The sequence below is a fragment of the Harpia harpyja genome, chromosome 8, assembly GCF_026419915.1.
Source record: "Harpia harpyja isolate bHarHar1 chromosome 8, bHarHar1 primary haplotype, whole genome shotgun sequence".
Classification (NCBI taxonomy): Eukaryota; Metazoa; Chordata; class Aves; order Accipitriformes; family Accipitridae; genus Harpia; species Harpia harpyja.
Window position 1 is genome coordinate 42,294,201 of NC_068947.1, and position 13,066 is coordinate 42,307,266.

Genomic DNA, 13,066 nt, shown 5'->3' on the forward strand with positions numbered 1-13,066 from the left:
TCAGATGCCTTCAAAATCCCAGGGCTTAGCATGAGTACAAGCGAACTGCATAGAAAATTAAATATTTTCATTAACTTTTGATTTTTGTTCTCTAAGAACCATTAATGCTGTGTATTTGGACAGTACGGGCTGGTGCCCACAATTTAAACAACTCAAGAGCTTTCTTGAATAAATTCGATTTATCCAATCTGTTCCCCCTTGGTTTGAACCCCAGGGGTAACAACAGCCTTAAGGACCCGCTGTTAAGCACTAACACAAAATGTTGAAGCTTGAGATTGTCTCTTCCAGATCTTTCAAATGTGTGAGCCTGACAAAGATCTTAATGGAGCAGGGATTTTGCATTTGCCACATTCTTCTGTGTGGAGAGGCAGATAATGCAGAAGTACAGCTTGAGCACCAGGCAGGGGCATAGCTGATTTCAGAGGAAATCGTAATAAATGAGGGCTTTAGCTTATCGTTCCCCACAGGCTGTTGTGCTTAGATGCTGCTGCCGTTCAGGTCTCAAGGTCTGTGAAAGCACGACACTGCCGTGATGACAGCCTGTCATCGTGATACTTGTGTTCAGCAGCATAACATCCCATCCACTGCAGGGATATATCTCCTGAACTGAACTCAGGAGCCCAGATCTTGAGCTGCAGCCAAGTGCCACTTTCAGGTACCCAGTTGCCCAGGAGTGGGCTGAACACAGGCTGGCAGCAATTTCAGGCAGTGGGAAATAGTGGTTAGCAACGGATGTTGGGACCCAGCTTAGGCTCTTAAGTAAAGTGGCCAGCCTCCCTAGCCTTCTCTGCAATGACATGAGAGAGGCAGGCTCCTGAGGGCAATTCGGAGCAGGAGGCTAACTAAATGCCCAAGGAGAAGCCTTTCTCTCCTCACTGATGTCAGAGAGTGCTAACACAGACTGGACTGCTGACCTGGCACCTTGGCTTTGTGAGCAAAGTTAAGCTAACACCCCTTTCAAGACCTTGAACAGGTCTGCAGAGCAACCTGTTTCCCCACTCAAGTTTCAGAAATGCATTTGGAAAACTCTGTTTCCTTATACTCAAGCAAGACAACAAAGCAGGGTTGAATTTTCAGGGATTGTGTGCAAAAGGACACAAGACTGAGGCACTGAAAGTGAGTATTAGATAAAATGCCAAGTACTGCATCCCTGTACATCCAAGTACATGCAATCCTGAGAGCTGCTTTTCCCCGTCTCACTGTATGAATACCCAAACTCCACACCTGCAGTTTATAGTCACTGTTTTGTATAATTACTCTTTCACATAGGAGTGCAGAGCAGAAGGTGATACCTTACTGTGGAGCACTTCAGTACCCCTGCATTTCTGTATACTATGTATCTCCAGCTGGCTTTCCAGCTAGTGGTAGTTTTGGATCCGGTCTGGTGGAAGTTTTGGATCTGATCTGGGGGTTTTGCTGCTCCCAGGGGACTCTTTGGGAGGCAGTAGAGCCTGACCTACAGTTCAGCATTCCATGCCCATAGCTTGGCCTCTGGAAATTAAAGACTGCAAAATTGAGCTCCTCCTGTCTCCTTTTTTAAACTCTCTCTTTCTGAATCCCACCCAGTAAGCTCAGTACTTTCTGAAAACTAAGATGAGTTAAATATCCTGTAGCACACAAAGCTTACTTCAGTGATGATTGTTTTTGAAATATCAGGCTGTCCAGACACTTGGAAGTAAATCCGATATATACTATTGATTAAAATACATTAATCCTAACATTAGGCAACACCTTTTAGTGATCCCAGGGTATCCACCCACCACTATGCCTAAGCTTACAGCAGTTCGGGGAGGCAGCTTAATAGGTCAGACAGATCATGTGTAGTGATATATGTTCCATGGAATAAAACAGTCAGAAAATAGGTAGGTGCAAGTTTATATGCAAAAAGGGAGGGACATCAGAGACAGCTAAAAGAAGTAACGTAACACTGTCACTTGTGTACATGCTATTTTACACTGTCCTGCTCACTGCTTTTCACTTCTCCCTGATTTTCCATTTCATGCTGTGAAAATTACGGCTCCTTACACCAGATTTCTAATGTATTACTGCTGGGATCCAAATTCTCAGCAATACCTAACACACAGTGTTGCTGAAGTTCACCTCCACAGTGCTGGCACTCATTTAATACCAACATTACCCCCAGTGTAACTTAAATCTGCTCTAAATTAAGCTGGCTGGGTGAATTTGGGAAAAAAATACTTCCCTACAGTAGACAAAACCAAAATATTGCTGCTGGCCAAGCCACCCACATACCCTTTTTTCAAAGAAAATGTTTTCACTCATGTCTTCTCTGAAGTGACCAAGCAACTGTTTATTTAAATTTCCTAACTCTGTTTCCCTTGGGAGCACCATGGCATCCTCTGTTGTACACAGCCACCTTTTGCATTAGGACATAATTCACCCCATGCATTCTCCCCATTCTCTCCTGAGCATGCTGCAGGACAACTGTCACGCTGGGACACAGCTTTGGCAGGTGGCATTGCACCTCTGAGCACTGCAAGCTGGGGTCACTTCCTTACACGTGGCCACAGCTACATTTCCTGCTGTGCTTACATGTACATCTGCAGATGAAGAAAAGGAAAGTTTTCCATTCTTGAGGTTTTTATTTCAACAAATCTGCATATCTGCCTTAAAGTGGTTTAAAGGAGTGAAGGTCATGTCCTTTGTAAGAATTAAAACAAAACAAAGTTACAATCTTCTGCCCGATGTTTTTTTTCTTTTTGATAATCCAGGTATATCGGTATATACCTTCCTTATGCTTCTGCAGTTGCCCTTAGATTAGCAGCTCTTCTATCCTTGCATTAAAGGTCAGTGTTGAAATCATTCTCTTTTAGGTATTTCTTCCTACAGAGCTTAATTAAAAAGAACAAAGGGCCAGATACTCTACTGCCTTCTGTTTTGCATAGTCATTTGCAGACCTGGATCCATTCACAACCCACACAGGGATTCACAGCTCTTCAGCCACCCTCCAGCATGGACTGCCAGGCTGTATTAATATGGAGCAGGACAGAGAAGACAACTACTGAAGCAGTACTTAAATATTTCAAGATCACCATAGTTGTCTGATTGACGCAAAGCTGTTGGCAGGCAGCCTGGTCACTGAAACAGCTCAGAGGAAGAGGGCACATAAGCTCAGCAGTGGATTGCAACTTTTGGGATTCTTAGCTGTTGTAAATTCATTTCACTGAGGAAAGGGGCTGTGGCTTTAAACTGTTCCTCCACAATGACACAATCTACCTCTTATAAATCTGCTGCTAAATTTACTGGGCAGAGCAACAAAACACTACCTACTCGGAACCCCTCTCTCATTTTATATCAGTACTAGCATGTCATGAAAGTGTAAATGGCCATACAGTTGAGTGGCAATGGAGAATCAAAATAAAACCCATTCCACCTCTCAAATTAATTTGGTTTTGCTTGCGTGATTTCTCTGTCATTCTTCCAGTTCTCCAGTCATCCATAGACTTTCAGGTTAAACAAGACATGAATTTTAAATGCAAGATGCACACAGAAAAAAGACTACTAGAAATTCTTTAGATATACTTAAAAGGAAAATAAAGAGGGCACAAGCCTGGGCTGGACAACATTTTTCCACAATGCCTTTGCTGAAAAAAATGGATTTTCAACTAAATTAAGTATTTCCACAGTCAAAAGCCTGAAAATCAAAATATTTTGCTTTGACAATGCTTCCTGATATCTCAAGCATATTGCCGTTCAGTTAGTTCATATCCTCATTTTTCCTAGTTAACTGTGATGCACCGTAGTTCTCGGCTTCAGTGATGTGAAAATCACCCTGGAAGCTATAGACTGGCCAGGCAATCTGGTTTAGAGAAGGCGAAGGAAGAGGAAGTACCCAGGAATACACAATCAAAGGCGTTCTGACACCATTTTCAAACAGAGGTGAAAAAAATACATTAAAAACACAAAGGTCTGGGACATGTGTGTTCCCTTTCTCCTGTGGGTTACTGTTTTCCCCACTGCTTCGGAAGAACTATGTTTTCCTCAGCAGGGCTCTTTAAAAAGCATGGAAGGAGGAGCTGCAATCAGTAACAGCACTTTTTTCCATCTTCATGAGTGAGCAATGGACAGTAGTCGAAGTGGGGACGTGGTTCTGTTCTCAGCATTGTTCTCACTGACTCATCACTTCACATCCGCTATAAAGCTCCGGGAATTTCTCAAAGGGGTAATGTGAGGCTTGGTTCATTTTATAAACTGCTTTGTGGCCACTATTGCCTAGACGTTACAGAAATTGAACATAAAAGAGCTCAACCTTGAATGAAAGGTGAGGTAGAAGCGTAAAATATGAGTGCTACAAGAGGAAAATACATTAATAAAAGGAATCTTATAATCACACCTCTGCCACCACACACTTATTCATATTCTTCATTACTCTGGGTCAGATTCTGTATCTTTTTCTTCTGCTGAATAGTAAAAAATACAGCTACACTGGGAGGCACGACTTCATGAGAAAGCTGAAGCCCACTGTGAGGTCAGTAAGAGTGAGTCCTCTGAGAATAGAGGATTATGGACAGACTCCCTTGTCATGATGAAAGAGTACCTTATTTTCTCTGAGAGCAAGAGGTATTCTAGGGTGGAGTAGAGGCCTGATTCCAAGTGAATAAAACCAAAGTTCAGCAGAATATGGCACCAAGAGCACTCTTGAAAACAGGATCAAAGAACAAATGAAAAATAAAATGGAATCACCAATATCACCCCATCCTTTATTATTTAAAAGCTTTTGGCACTTGCAAGAAAAGAGACAAAACCAGCAACGTTGCCATACTCACTGTTTCTGGGGAAATACAGAACCATGGTTTCCAGATAAAATTACTGTTTGTGAAGTTTCATATATTTTAAAGTTCTTTGTAACAATTCATTGCATAATTCAAATGGCCTCTACACTACAAACACCTAACATATTTATGCTGGCAGGACTGTCAGTGCATTTTTGTTATAAGAAGCTTGGAGGTCTGCTACAAATAATCTCCAAAGAGTAACTCTAATTAGCGGCTAAAGTTGGCATATTTCCTGCTATCTGAAATTAGATCAGAGAGTTAGGCTGAGATGAAAAAGCCCTATTAACTCCCCAGGCTTCCAGTTCCTGTTTATTGGTGGAAATTAATGTTTTGAACTTTATCAGCTACTACCTAAAGAAGTTTGGAGTCAGTGGTAACAGAGTGATTTGAGAGAGACTTTACTGCCAGTTGCTTCTGTTGAAGTACCACAGGCACTCTACATAAATATCTACAGGAAAACTTTATTTAATGATTACATGTGGCTGAACAATAGTCAGGAAAGATGGTCAAGTGGCCAGCATGGTAGCCTGGCAATTGTAAGAAATGGGAGACATTCCTTGCTCCAAGGTACTATTTAATCATTTCTGCATGACCTAGAAAAAGTCACTCTTTGGGAGAGGGTGAAAGTAGAGGAGATTCTCAAAAGGTTGGCCATAGTTAAGCAAATCTTTGTTTTTCCTATAGGTTGTGGAAACAGAGAGGCTTCTCCAGACAAAGGAGCCCAGTTTTTTGGCGTTCAGTGACTACAGTTAGCCTTTGTGTAGACCTCCATTTGTCTTCAAGTTTGTCATCTGTAAAACAGAAATAGCACTGCTCCACCTCATGGCAACATTAGACAGATGAATACTTTCCTCTGCTTCCTGGACAACCCGCCCTGGACAGGCACATCACCAAATTCCATCAGAAGCAAATACCATAGCCCTTTCCTCACATGGCTCTCCAGCTTCCCTAGGGCCTTTGGTGGTAAGACCAGGCTTTAGATCTGTTTGCCGTCCACACAACTTCAGCAGCTCTGAGGTTTGCCACGGCTGCATGTTCCTCCCCTTTTTTTTATCTCTGCATGACTTGGAAAATATTAAAATGCATAAGCTCCTTTTAAACATCAGGACAGGGAAGGGACAGGTAGAAAGACAGTAGAAAGGAAGGCACAAGAAATCCTCCTCTTGGGAAATATGTTTAAACTTCAGTTCTTAGAATTTCTAAACAAGGAAGAGATTTGTCAAGTTGTATTTTGCTCAAGCAAACACATGGGAAGGGAGACAATTTTCACATCCTGGGGCTAAGCACAGAAAAACAATGTAATTCTAGAGTTAGCATGCAGACAAAGGAGGAAACATGTTATTAGGTCAGGCTACTTTTGTTTAGACAGAGCCATAGAGAATTTAGGCTATCTTTTAGTTCTGATAATCAGCCTGAGCAGACAAATCAATGTCTTAAGCTCTTGATAGCTAGAGAAAAAATAGTAAAGTCAGGCTTGTGTTTCCAAAGAAAGTTGTGGTTTCAAAGCAATCCATTATCCCATCAGCCAGTATGGAAATTTTCAGCAGAATCCATCTACCACAACAGAAAGATTTACAATTTAATCAAATCTGCAGTGGAAACTGAATCTTCACAGTCAGAATGCCAGTGTCTCTTTACCATGTCCTCCACACCACAAAGTCTACCACACAGACCCTTGCATTTATGATTTAAGATCACTCTTCTCCACCTTTCATTTCTAGCGTGAGTGTTCTTAACACTATCTCTCTAGTTTTCCTCCTTAAGAGGACAGACAGTATCTGTATAAAAAGGCTTTAAGGGAAGTAGGAAAAATCTACCTCCTTAGGCCTGTCTTTATAGCAAAGTCAACGTAACTGAACTGTTGTCTCAGGAATGGATCCCATCCAAACAAACAGCCCTTTTCTTAAAGCTTGACAATGTTTTAAAGCCAAGTTGGTGGCAGCAAAGAAGTCAAGGGGCTAACAATTCAAGCGAGTGTAATTCATTCTGCTAGTAACCCAAACACCGTACAGGAAGGAATGCAGGCAACACCCAGTTGCATACTACCAGAGTCGCAGTATTGTCCTGAAGGTTTGTGCCCAGGAAATTCAAGAAAGTTCTCTCAGTACTTTCCAGCAAACTGCAGCCTACCACAGCCGGGGAAGCTGTGGGTGCATCTCTGAAGTCTCAGGGTTAAACACAGATGTGTGCAAGGTGAATAAGGCAACCGGGCTGAAGTTCTAGGGCAGAAGCCTACAGAAGCAGGCTCATTTCTGTCACCGTAACATTAGATAACAAAAGCAAAGCTGCTTTACATCCCCAGCAGAGCAATGAGTGCATCAAATGAGCATCCAGCAACTAAGTACCATAAGAATTTTATTTGCAGACTGCAGTAGTTTGCGGAACTGTTTTTGTACAGTTCCTATGAATTTCATGTGTCTCTGTGAATGCTATCTGTACTTTTCAAAAAAAAAAAAAAAGAAAGACAGAAATTTTGGGAAATTAACTCATCCATTTGGTAGGAGGACTTAGACACTGGCAGGGGTGTCCAGAAACATGAGATCAAACAATCAAAAATCCTTCACCTGGACTGCTGAAGGAAGCAATGGGCCTTCCACCAACAGAATGTGTCTGGCTTTGGACATAATCTGCAAAAACATACCATGGGTGAGGGATTAAATACTCAGGCTGAGATAATATTAGTTAAAACAGCAGTTCTCTCCACGTGACCAGTGACAGAGACTGTTTAACAAAGGGAAATTCTTCAGCCGAAAGGAGTCCATTTGTTGCCAGAGGGCAACATGGAGACACTTACTCTTTCCTGGGGATTTAAACCAAACCCAGGGACAAGACCAGAGTCAGACTTCACTCAAAAAACTGATGCTTAATATAGATCTGTCATATTTTACATTTTAATTGTGTGGGTGTTTCTTTTGCTAAGCCTGTTTCTTTAATGTACCATCCTGTTGTCCCCAGAGGGTATAACTAGGTGAAACCTGCCAGCAAACTGCGGACAGTTTGGGAGACCCGAGAAGCAACCTCTGGAGTTGAACAGAAGGCCTGCAGGGTTCAGTGCCATGGGGATATGTAATAAGGACACTTAAAACTATTAAAAAAAGATGTGTCTTTATGTAGACCCAGGGAAATTAGTGTCTATGGGATAATGTACTTCAAACTAATCACAACAGTCTGGAGGCATTAAAAGAGAAGGATGAGACCTGGTTTTAACACAGATATCATATGCTTTTACTAAAGGACATGTTACTATTCTGAATCAGTTTTCCAGCTGCAGTTAATAAGCTCTGGCTTCAGCTCCATTTGGGAGAATACAAAGCAGCTCTTTATGATTGCCCCACCCTAGAATCGGCTCCACTTTGGTCTGCTCCCCACCATGTGCAGTAGCTCCAGGGGAATCTTCAGCTTACTGGACGTTCTTGCTATTTGACCTCTTAGATTTGGCAGAGTGGATAGAGGAGATGTGGCATCTTGAAGAAGCTAGCCCAGTATTTCCAGAATCAGGACCAGGGCAAATGAAACACCCCAGCCTGTGCTGTCTGCACTGGGAAGGCTGCTCCACAGTACTCAAAGACCTTTTCCTTTGTTGGCCCTCTCCTGGTGTTCTTGGCACAAAAGCAGAGGCAGCATGTCTACACCTCTAGCACAGTGAAATAGAAAGTTCAGAACAGGTTGTGGGCATTGCATGCTCCATGTCCTGCCCATATGTGCACAGCCTGTGCAAGCATGCCTGCAGATGAGCTAATACACGCTCAGGCACCTGCTCTCTTGGGTGTGCTCCAGTGATTCTTGCACTGAACTCTATCAGTGAAGCTAGCCTTGAGACCTTGGAGCTGCCCTTAAAAAACAGTATAGACACAGCATGTATGTCAGTTATTCCTAAACTTCCCAAAGACAAACCTGCTGGCTTGTCTAACCTAAAATGCACAATGCCAACCAAGCACAGAGTGAGTGTCAAAGAGGCCCTTTAGCAAACAGTCACCACTTCTTCTCTCTTCCCACCACAGTAGCAAGGAAAGGCTTTCCATTAGTATATTAAGCTAAATAAAATATTAATTCTGTTTTATAAATGGTTAGCTCTTCCTCATCTGCTCTATAGAGGAAAGGTTTGTGTAATGTTGGGGTTTTTTTAATGTACATACTGTTATTTGTTAGAGAAGGTAGCATAAGGAAGTATACCTTGTATATGAAGCAGAATCAGCTGAGTCTCATAGTGGTCTTGAAGTAACTTTGTTTCCTGCCTCTGGCAGCTGCATCAAGTAGTGCTGGACCTGACTCTTCCATGGAGCTTACCTGAAAAAAGGTAGCACAGGTCAGAATCTAAAATTGTCGTAGAACACATAGAGCAAAATTTTAGAGTACAGTAAAAGCACAAGTTGAGAAATTTTGCTGAAAATGCAACAAAACATTATGACAAATTTCAAGTCCAGTAGGTACCTCTGTATGCTGCCGTCTTAAGTAACATTCAGTACTATTTCAATTGAGTGTGAATGTTGCTTTAAGCATTCAGGCTATTATCTACACCTTCCTGATTCTCCTATTGCTGAAGAGGAAGCATGTATAAACATGCTTGGTCATCCCTCACTGATCCCTAAAGTAATTACAGAGCTCTCTTGTAGTGCTGTGCTGACACATTATTCTGTACAATATAAAAAAAAATGCTAAGCCCAAATTATAGACTGCACTATAAAAATACAAAATTGGAATACTTGAGACAAATTGAAGGAATAGTATATTAGGATTACAGAAGAGTGTTGAAATTATTTCCTAAGACACTCGAGACTTAGGAAATAGGATGCAAGGGGAAAAAGATATAGTGGAGCCCCAAACTATGTGATTTTATGGAAGGTGTGAATGAAAAATCACACATTTGGTTATGGAAAGCTGTCCATTTTTCTCTGTCCAAACATTTGGTGGCCAGGTTCTGGAGAGCACTGAGGAGTCACTAGAGACCAAGATAAATGGTGGAGCTAGAGATATGATATCACCAGCACCAATGTTGTTGCAGAAAGCTGCGTAGTCACAGGCTGATGCAAGGGACACAAATGGATGATTTCTTTTTATTTAATTGTCAAAAATGAAAACAGTATTGTCTTCCCATAAAAGCATTTTCCCTGTGTTTCATTGTAGTGTATTTCTTGCAAAAGGCTTATAAGAATCATCTCTCTGCCTGTAATAGGTAAACTTAAAAGTTCCAAGTTTATTTTTTAAATCATGCATACATTTGAGGAAAGGCATTGCTGAAAGAGTTTTCCATTTCTGTGCACTAAATATTTTGACCATTCTCAAGCTTATCTGAAAATCCAAGGTCAAGATCAACACACACAAATTCCACAGAGCAACACAAGCAGAAATTATGAACTGTACCTCATTGTAACTGCTGAATGTCAGGTCTGATTGAGGCATTTGCATTTGGCAAGACGTGTTTTCTCTTGCACTGACTTCAGAAAGGTTTGTTACAGCAGAATTTTACATGTTATTTTCATGATCGATTAGTCGTATTAACATCATCATTCAGTACCACTTTGTATCACGCATCTTTTACTATGGTCTTTACATTCCTGGATGATCCAAAAATTATGTCTCTCTGTAGCTAGTCACAGTAACTGATGTGTTTAATGGATTTTCCATTTAAAACTGATGCCACATACCAACATGGCCCAGTACAAATAAAGTGCAAGGGAAAAGACTGATGCTTTCTCTATGGTCTAATACCACTAAGACTAGAGCAACAGTTGGATTTATGGCTACCCTTTAGTCATTCTTCTGCCCTCATATGCACGTCTCGTAAGAAAGCACAACAGTAAGCTTTCCAATGTTAATGTAAAGCTTATGGAATGCAGTTAACTGGTTTGGCTAGGTGTTGGAACAACTCCATCAGTTTCTTTGCCTCACTGCTAAAGCAGTTCTGATAAAATGGTGTTTTAGCCATCTATGTATAACTGTTGATGCTCAGTAAAAAAAAAACAAAAAACAAAACAAAAAACCAACCCACAAATGTAAGGTAAGACTTACCCGAGACAACCTGAGGTATCTTCAACTGACTGATCTCCTCCTTGAAAGGTAAAGTCTATACATTAATCTCACCCTGAAACAGCAACATAGGATTCTAAGGCTACTTCTGTAATGGCTGTCAGAGCAAATCGGACCAGGTCATCTCAGAGTCAATGAGAACTAGAAGTGGCTTGTCAGTACATTTGAGAGAAAAAAGTGAGCAAAGAGGATGCTAATAAATCTCTGTTGACCCCTAAGAACCCTAACCTCAGTTATAACCAGTTGTCTCTGAGTTCAAGGATCCACTACTGCAGCTGAATATCCTTTCTTTCTGGTAGTGCAAATGTTAGAAGAGTAAATATTAAGAGCTAGTAGTGGCTCTGACCAACTGTATGGGTGCTTCTATTGGGAAAATCCCTGCTTTCGCTGGATTGCCTACTTTTGCTTCTGCTCTGTGCCACGAGTGTCATGTAAGACAAATAGAAAAGGGCCCAAGGACTGGACTGAGTCTTTCAAATTGCCAAAGTACTTGCAACATACTGCAACATCTGTGCTTTTCCTGGATCAAACCTCACCAATATTACAGAATCTACTGCTGGAATTGGCTGAAAAGCATAGCTGATGTAGCCAGACCAGAACTCCAGATCACACTCCCAGATCGGCATGTTGGCTCAGCATTTTGACAGCAGTGCAGAAAAACAGTGATTATTTTTGTCATTGAAAGAAATACAGATGGTATATAGCTGGAGTACTGCTATCAAGTTCTAGCCTATAGCCCTTCTAATGTGCCAATCAGGAACCGCCACATCCCCACAGTACTCAACAATAATTTATTCTTTATACTATCACAAGTCACATTTTGTCCCTTAAAAACTTTTGTTCAAGGACTCCACAACCAATTCAGCTAGGCAAATGCTAATTTCATTGTAGCTAGTAAATAGAGGGTCATTCAGCTCTCCTCAAAACTGGAAGCAGAACAGGATTTTGCCATCAGAAAGATGAAGGGATAGGACAAGCATCAGGCTGGCCTGCCATGGGAAAAGGAGGGTAAGGAACAGGCCTGACCAGAGAGCCAGGCTGAGCATCTTGGAGAGTAATGCTGGCAGTTTCTCATGTAGAGGAGGATTAAAAAGTTTTCAACTGTGGTGGATTGACCCTGGCCAGAAGCCAAGCACCCATACAGCCTCTAACTCACCTCACCCTGCTCGTTGGGATGGGGGGCAAAATAGGAAGAACAAAAGCTGGAAAACTCATGGGTTGAGAAAAAGACATTTTAATAGTTGAAGGAAAGAAGAAATAAACAAGCAATGAAAAGGCAATCACTCACCGCCTCCCACAAGCATACTGATGTCCAGCCAGTCTCCAAGCAATGGCCACCCTCAAAGAAAAAGCCCCCACTTTCTTCTTGCTCTACCCCAGGTTTTATTGCTGACCATGACATTATATGGTATGGGATACCCTTTTAGTCAATTCAGGTCAGCTGTCCTGCTGTGTCCCCTCCCAACCCCCAGCCTACTCACTGGCAGAGGGGTTAGAGTGGGAAAAAGCAAGCTGTGACACTGTGCAAACACTGTTTAGCAATAGCCAAAACACTGGTGGGTTATCAACACTGTTTTAGCTACAAATCCTAAACACAGCACCATATGGGCTACTATGATGAAAGTTATCTCCCGCCCAGCCAAACCTAATACATCAACTTAGGCAAAACAAATTTCCCAACACTCCCCTTAAGTTTTAGCTTGAATAAAAGAAGAGGAAGAAAAGTGATGTCTTCCTTGGTAACACAATGACTGAAGTTATGTTCCAAGCAAATGGGTAATTTGGGAATGATATTACTGCACAATTCATCAGATGATTGGCATAGCATATTGAACTGCTAATCCATCATTTCCTGATTGCATGAAGAAATCATTATTTTACTCAAGAAAGATAGGCTTTATGGTTACAAATGAAACTTTCAGCTTGGGACTGGACAGAAGTATGCTGTATATAACCAATTCAGAAAGTCTGAAACTGTACCCTCAAGAAAAAATCACTCACTCTAACTGGGACACAATCAAGGACTGTTGGTGTATTCCTAACCAATGTAATTTTCATGTATGGCTGTGTAAGATATGACATTTAGAATGCAGGTCTGGTTTGGCATCTAGACCTCTGGATTATGCCTCTTTTGGGACAAAGCAATGTCACTTGCCAGTCAGTACAGTCACTTCATAGCTGTTCCTATGACAAATTGCACAGCATTGTACCATGGAAATTGGTCTTCAGTGCTTTATACCAAT

General features: G+C 41.5%; 1 long non-coding RNA gene across 1 annotated transcript in view; it reads right to left on the reverse strand.

Moving 5' to 3' along the window:
- LOC128144999 (uncharacterized) overlaps window positions 1-13,066 on the reverse strand; it is a 211,599-nt gene that overhangs the window by 143,516 nt on the left and 55,017 nt on the right. Inside the window, exon 2 of the long non-coding RNA XR_008236279.1 lies at window positions 8,970-9,083. This is a non-coding gene — a long non-coding RNA (uncharacterized LOC128144999). The remainder of the gene's footprint in view (window positions 1-8,969; window positions 9,084-13,066) is intronic.